Consider the following 7,006-nt stretch of genomic DNA (forward strand, 5'->3'; position numbering starts at 1 on the left):
CCAGTGAGGGGTGTGAGATATAGCAGAGTGTTCCAGTGAGGGGTGTGGGAAATAGCAGAGTGTTCCAGTGAGGGGTGTGAGATATAGCAGAGTGTTACAGTGAGGGGTGTGGGATATAGCAGAGTGTTCCAGTGAGGGGTGTGAGATATAGCAGAGTGTTCCAGTGAGGGGTGTGGGATATAGCAGAGTGTTCCAGTGAGGGGTGTGAGATATAGCAGAGTGTTCCAGTGAGGGGTGTGAGATATAGCAGAGTGTTCCAGTGAGGGGTGTGAGATATAGCAGAGTGTTCCAGTGAGGGGTGTGAGATATAGCAGAGTGTTCCAGTGAGGGGTGTGAGATATAGCAGAGTGTTCCAGTGAGGGGTGTGAGATATAGCAGAGTGTTCCAGTGAGGGGTGTGGGAAATAGCAGAGTGTTACAGTGAGGGGTGTGGGATTTATCAATGTTATAGTGAGGGGCGTGGGGTATATCAGTGTGACAGTGAGGGTGTGGGGCATATCAGTGTTACAGTGAGGGGTGTGGGATATATCAGAGTGTAACATTGAGAGGTGTGGGGCATATCAGTGTTACAGTGAGGGGTGTGGGATATAGCAGAGTGTTCCAGTGAGGGGTGTGGGATATAGCAGAGTGTTCCAGTGAGGGGTGTGGGATATATCAATGTTATAGTGAGGGGCGTGGGGTATATCAGTGTGACAGTGAGGGTGTGGGGCATATCAGTGTTACAGTGAGGGGTGTGGGATATATCAGAGTGTAACATTGAGAGGTGTGGGAAATATCAGAGTGTTACAGTGAGGGGTGTGGGATATATCACAGTATTACAGTGAGGGGTATGAGATATATAAGTGTTAAAGTGAGGGGTGTGGGATATATCAGAGTGTTACAGTGAGGGGTGTGGGATATATCAGAGTGTTACAGTGAGGGGTGTGAAGTATATCAGAGTGTTACAGTGAGGGGTGTGGGATATATCAGAGTGTTACAGTGAGGGGTGTGCAGTATATCAGAGTGTTGCAGTGAGTGGTGTGGGATATATCAATGTGCTACTTTGAGGGGTGTGGGATATATCAGAGTGTTACATTGAGGGCTGTGGTGTATGTAAGTGATGGCTTGGGATATATAAGTGTTCGAGTGAGGGGTGTGGGATATATCAGAGTGTTGCAGTGAGGGGTGTGGGATATATCAGAGTGTTACAGTGAGGGGTGTGGGATATATCAGAGTGTTACAGTGAGGGGTGTGGGATATATCAGAGTGTTACAGTGAGGGGTGTGGGATATATCAGAGTGTTACAGCGAGGGATATATCAGAGTGTTACAGCGAGGGATATATCAGAGTGTTACAGTGAGGGGTGTGGGATATATCAGAGTGTTACAGTGAGGGGTGTGGGATATGTCAGAGAGTTACAGTGAGGGGCGTGGGTATATCAGAGTGTTACAGTGAGGGGTGTGGAATATATCAGAGTGTTACAGTGAGGGGTGTGGGATATATCAGAGTGTTACAGTGAGGGGTGAGGGATATATCAGAGTGTTACAGTGAGGGGTGTGGGATATATCAGAGTGTTACAGTGAGGGGTGTGGGATATGTCAGAGAGTTACAGTGAGGGGTGTGGGTATATCAGAGTGTTACTGTGAGGGGTGTGGAATATATCAGAGTGTTACAGTGAGGGGTGTGAGATATAGCAGAGTGTTACAGTGAGGGGTGTGGGATATAGCAGAGTGTTCCAGTGAGGGGTGTGAGATATAGCAGAGTGTTCCAGTGAGGGGTGTGAGATATAGCAGAGTGTTCCAGTGAGGGGTGTGAGATATAGCAGAGTGTTCCAGTGAGGGGTGTAAGATATAGCAGAGTGTTCCAGTGAGGGGTGTGGGAAATAGCAGAGTGTTCCAGTGAGGGGTGTGGGATATAGCAGAGTGTTACAGTGAGGGGTGTGGGATTTATCAATGTTATAGTGAGGGGCGTGGGGTATATCAGTGTGACAGTGAGGGTGTGGGGCATATCAGTGTTACAGTGAGGGGTGTGGGATATATCAGAGTGTAACATTGAGAGGTGAGGGAAATATCAGAGTGTTACAGTGAGGGGTGTGGGATATATCACAGTATTACAGTGAGGGGTATGAGATATATAAGTGTTAAAGTGAGGGGTGTGGGATATATCAGAGTGTTACAGTGAGGGGTGTGGGATATATCAGAGTGTTACAGTGAGGGGTGTGAAGTATATCAGAGTGTTACAGTGAGGGGTGTGGGATATATCAGAGTGTTGCAGTGAGTGGTGTGGGATATATCAATGTGCTACTTTGAGGGGTGTGGGATATATCAGAGTGTTACATTGAGGGCTGTGGTGTATGTAAGTGATGGCTTGGGATATATAAGTGTTCGAGTGAGGGGTGTGGGTATATCAGAGTGTTACAGTGAGGGGTGTGGAATATATCAGAGTGTTACAGTGAGGGGTGTGGGATATATCAGAGTGTTACAGTGAGGGGTGTGGGATATATCAGAGTGTTACATTGAGGGCTGTGGTGTATGTAAGTGATGGCTTGGGATATATAAGTGTTCGAGTGAGGGGTGTGGGATATATCAGAGTGTTACAGTGAGGGGTGTGGGATATATCAGAGTGTTACAGTGAGGGGTGTGGGATATAGCAGAGTGTTCCAGTGAGGGGTGTGAGATATAGCAGAGTGTTCCAGTGAGGGGTGTGAGATATAGCAGAGTGTTCCAGTGAGGGGTGTGAGATATAGCAGAGTGTTCCAGTGAGGGGTGTGAGATATAGCAGAGTGTTCCAGTGAGGGGTGTAAGATATAGCAGAGTGTTCCAGTGAGGGGTGTGGGAAATAGCAGAGTGTTACAGTGAGGGGTGTGGGATATAGCAGAGTGTTACAGTGAGGGGTGTGGGATTTATCAATGTTATAGTGAGGGACGTGGGGTATATCAGTGTGACAGTGAGGGTGTGGGGCATATCAGTGTTACAGTGAGGGGTGTGGGATATATCAGAGTGTAACATTGAGAGGTGTGGGAAATATCAGAGTGTTACAGTGAGGGGTGTGGGATATATCACAGTATTACAGTGAGGGGTATGAGATATATAAGTGTTAAAGTGAGGGGTGTGGGATATATCAGAGTGTTACAGTGAGGGGTGTGGGATATATCAGAGTGTTACAGTGAGGGGTGTGAAGTATATCAGAGTGTTACAGTGAGGGGTGTGGGATATATCAGAGTGTTACAGTGAGGGGTGTGCAGTATATCAGAGTGTTGCAGTGAGTGATGTGGGATATATCAATGTGCTACTTTGAGGGGTGTGGGATATATCAGAGTGTTACATTGAGGGCTGTGGTGTATGTAAGTGATGGCTTGGGATATATAAGTGTTCGAGTGAGGGGTGTGGGATATATCAGAGTGTTGCAGTGAGGGGTGTGGGATATATCAGAGTGTTACAGTGAGGGGTGTGGGATATATCAGAGTGTTACAGTGAGGGGTGTGGGATATATCAGAGTGTTACAGTGAGGGGTGTGGGATATATCAGAGTGTTACAGTGAGGGGTGTGGGATATATCAGAGTGTTACAGTGAGGGGTGTGCAATATGTCAGAGAGTTACAGTGAGGTATGTGGGCTCTTTCAGAGTGTTACAGTGAGGGGTGTGGAATATATCAGAGTGTTACAGTGAGGGGTGTGGGATATATCAGAGTGTTACAGCGAGGGATATATCAGAGTGTTACAGCGAGGGATATATCAGAGTGTTACAGTGAGGGGTGTGGGATATATCAGAGTGTTAAAGTGAGGGGTGTGGGATATGTCAGAGAGTTACAGTGAGGGGTGTGGGTATATCAGAGTGTTACAGTGAGGGGTGTGGAATATATCAGAGTGTTACAGTGAGGGGTGTGGGATATATCAGAGTGTTACAGTGAGGGGTGAGGGATATATCAGAGTGTTACAGTGAGGGGTGTGGGATATATCAGAGTGTTACAGTGAGGGGTGTGGGATATGTCAGAGAGTTACAGTGAGGGGTGTGGGTATATCAGAGTGTTACAGTGAGGGGTGTGGGATATATCAGGGTGTTACAGTGAGGGGTAAGGGATATATCAGAGTGTTACAGTGAGGGGTGTGGGATATATCAGAGTGTTACAGTGAGGGGTGTGGGATATGTCAGAGAGTTACAGTGAGGGATGTGGGTATATCAGAGTGTTACAGAGAGGGGTGTGGGATATATCAGAGTGTTACAGTGAGAGGTGGGGGATATATCAGAATGTTACATTGAGGTGTGTAGGATATATCAGAGTGTTACAGCGAGGGGTGTGGGATATATCAGAGTGTTACAGTGAGGGGTGAGGGATATATCAGAGTGTTACAGTGAGGGGTGTGGGATATATCAGAGTGTTACAGTGAGAGGTGGGGGATATATCAGAATGTTACATTGAGGTGTGTAGGATATATCAGAGTGTTACAGCGAGGGGTGTGGGATATATCAGAGTGTTACAGTAAGATGTGTGGGATATATCAGAGTGTGACAGTGAGGGGTGTGGGATATATCAGAGTGTTACAGTAAGATGTGTGGGATATATCAGAGTGTGACAGTGAGGGGTGTGGGATATATCAGAGTGTTACAGTAAGATGTGTGGGATATATCAGAGTGTGACAGTGAGGGGTATGGGATATATCAGAGTGTTACATTGAGGGGTGTGGGATATATCAGAATGTTGCAGTGAGGGGTTTGGAATATAGCAGAGTGTTACAGTGAGGGGTGTGGGATATTTCAGAATGTTACAGTGAGGGTTGTGGGATATATCAGAGTGTTATATTGAGGGGTGTGGGAAATATCAGTGTTACAGTGAGGGGTGTGGGATATATCAGTGTTACAGTGAGGGGTGTGGGATATATCAGTGTTACAGTGAGGGGTGTGGGATATAGCAGAGTGTCACAGTTAGGGGTGTGGCGTACATCAGAGTGTTAAAGTGAGGGGTGTGGGATATATCAGAGTGTTACAGTGAGGGGTGTGAGATATATCAGAGTGTTACAGTGAGGGGTGTGAGATATAGCAGAGTGTTACAGTGAGGGGTGTGGGATATAGCAGAGTGTTCCAGTGAGGGGTGTGAGATATAGCAGAGTGTTCCAGTGAGGGGTGTGAGATATAGCAGAGTGTTCCAGTGAGGGGTGTGAGATATAGCAGAGTGTTACAGTGAGGGGTGTGGGATATAGCAGAGTGTTCCAGTGAGGGGTGTGAGATATAGCAGAGTGTTCCAGTGAGGGGTGTGAGATATAGCAGAGTGTTCCAGTGAGGGGTGTGAGATATAGCAGAGTGTTCCAGTGAGGGGTGTGAGATATAGCAGAGTGTTCCAGTGAGGGGTGTAAGATATAGCAGAGTGTTCCAGTGAGGGGTGTGGGAAATAGCAGAGTGTTCCAGTGAGGGGTGTGGGATATATCAGAGTGTTACAGTGAGGGGTGTGGGATTTATCAATGTTATAGTGAGGGGCGTGGGGTATATCAGTGTGACAGTGAGGGTGTGGGGCATATCAGTGTTACAGTGAGGGGTGTGGGATATATCAGAGTGTAACATTGAGAGGTGTGGGAAATATCAGAGTGTTACAGTGAGGGGTGTGGGATATATCACAGTATTACAGTGAGGGGTATGAGATATATAAGTGTTAAAGTGAGGGGTGTGGGATATATCAGTGTGTTACAGTGAGGGGTGTGGGATATATCAGAGTGTTACAGTGAGGGGTGTGAAGTATATCAGAGTGTTACAGTGAGGGGTGTGGGATATATCAGAGTGTTACAGTGAGGGGTGTGCAGTATATCAGAGTGTTGCAGTGAGTGGTGTGGGATATATCAATGTGCTACTTTGAGGGGTGTGGGATATATCAGAGTGTTACATTGAGGGCTGTGGTGTATGTAAGTGATGGCTTGGGATATATAAGTGTTCGAGTGAGGGGTGTGGGATATATCAGAGTGTTGCAGTGAGGGGTGTGGGATATATCAGAGTGTTACAGTGAGGGGTGTGGGATATATCAGAGTGTTACAGTGAGGGGTGTGGGATATATCAGAGTGTTACAGTGAGGGGTGTGGGATATATCAGAGTGTTACAGTGAGGGGTGTGGGATATATCAGAGTGTTACAGTGAGGGGTGTGCAATATGTCAGAGAGTTACAGTGAGGTATGTGGGCTCTTTCAGAGTGTTACAGTGAGGGGTGTGGAATATATCAGAGTGTTACAGTGAGGGGTGTGGGATATATCAGAGTGTTACAGCGAGGGATATATCAGAGTGTTACAGCGAGGGATATATCAGAGTGTTACAGTGAGGGGTGTGGGATATATCAGAGTGTTACAGTGAGGGGTGTGGGATATGTCAGAGAGTTACAGTGAGGGGTGTGGGTATATCAGAGTGTTACAGTGAGGGGTGTGGAATATATCAGAGTGTTACAGTGAGGGGTGTGGGATATATCAGAGTGTTACAGTGAGGGGTGAGGGATATATCAGAGTGTTACAGTGAGGGGTGTGGGATATATCAGAGTGTTACAGTGAGGGGTGTGGGATATGTCAGAGAGTTACAGTGAGGGGTGTGGGTATATCAGAGTGTTACAGTGAGAGGTGGGGGATATATCAGAATGTTACATTGAGGTGTGTAGGATATATCAGAGTGTTACAGCGAGGGGTGTGGGATATATCAGAGTGTTACAGTGAGGGGTGAGGGATATATCAGAGTGTTACAGTGAGGGGTGTGGGATATATCAGAGTGTTACAGTGAGAGGTGGGGGATATATCAGAATGTTACATTGAGGTGTGTAGGATATATCAGAGTGTTACAGCGAGGGGTGTGGGATATATCAGAGTGTTACAGTAAGATGTGTGGGATATATCAGAGTGTGACAGTGAGGGGTGTGGGATATATCAGAGTGTTACAGTAAGATGTGTGGGATATATCAGAGTGTGACAGTGAGGGGTGTGGGATATATCAGAGTGTTACAGTAAGATGTGTGGGATATATCAGAGTGTGACAGTGAGGGGTATGGGATATATCAGAGTGTTACAT

The sequence above is a fragment of the Heterodontus francisci genome, unplaced genomic scaffold, assembly GCF_036365525.1.
Source record: "Heterodontus francisci isolate sHetFra1 unplaced genomic scaffold, sHetFra1.hap1 HAP1_SCAFFOLD_944, whole genome shotgun sequence".
Lineage (NCBI taxonomy): Eukaryota > Metazoa > Chordata > Chondrichthyes > Heterodontiformes > Heterodontidae > Heterodontus > Heterodontus francisci.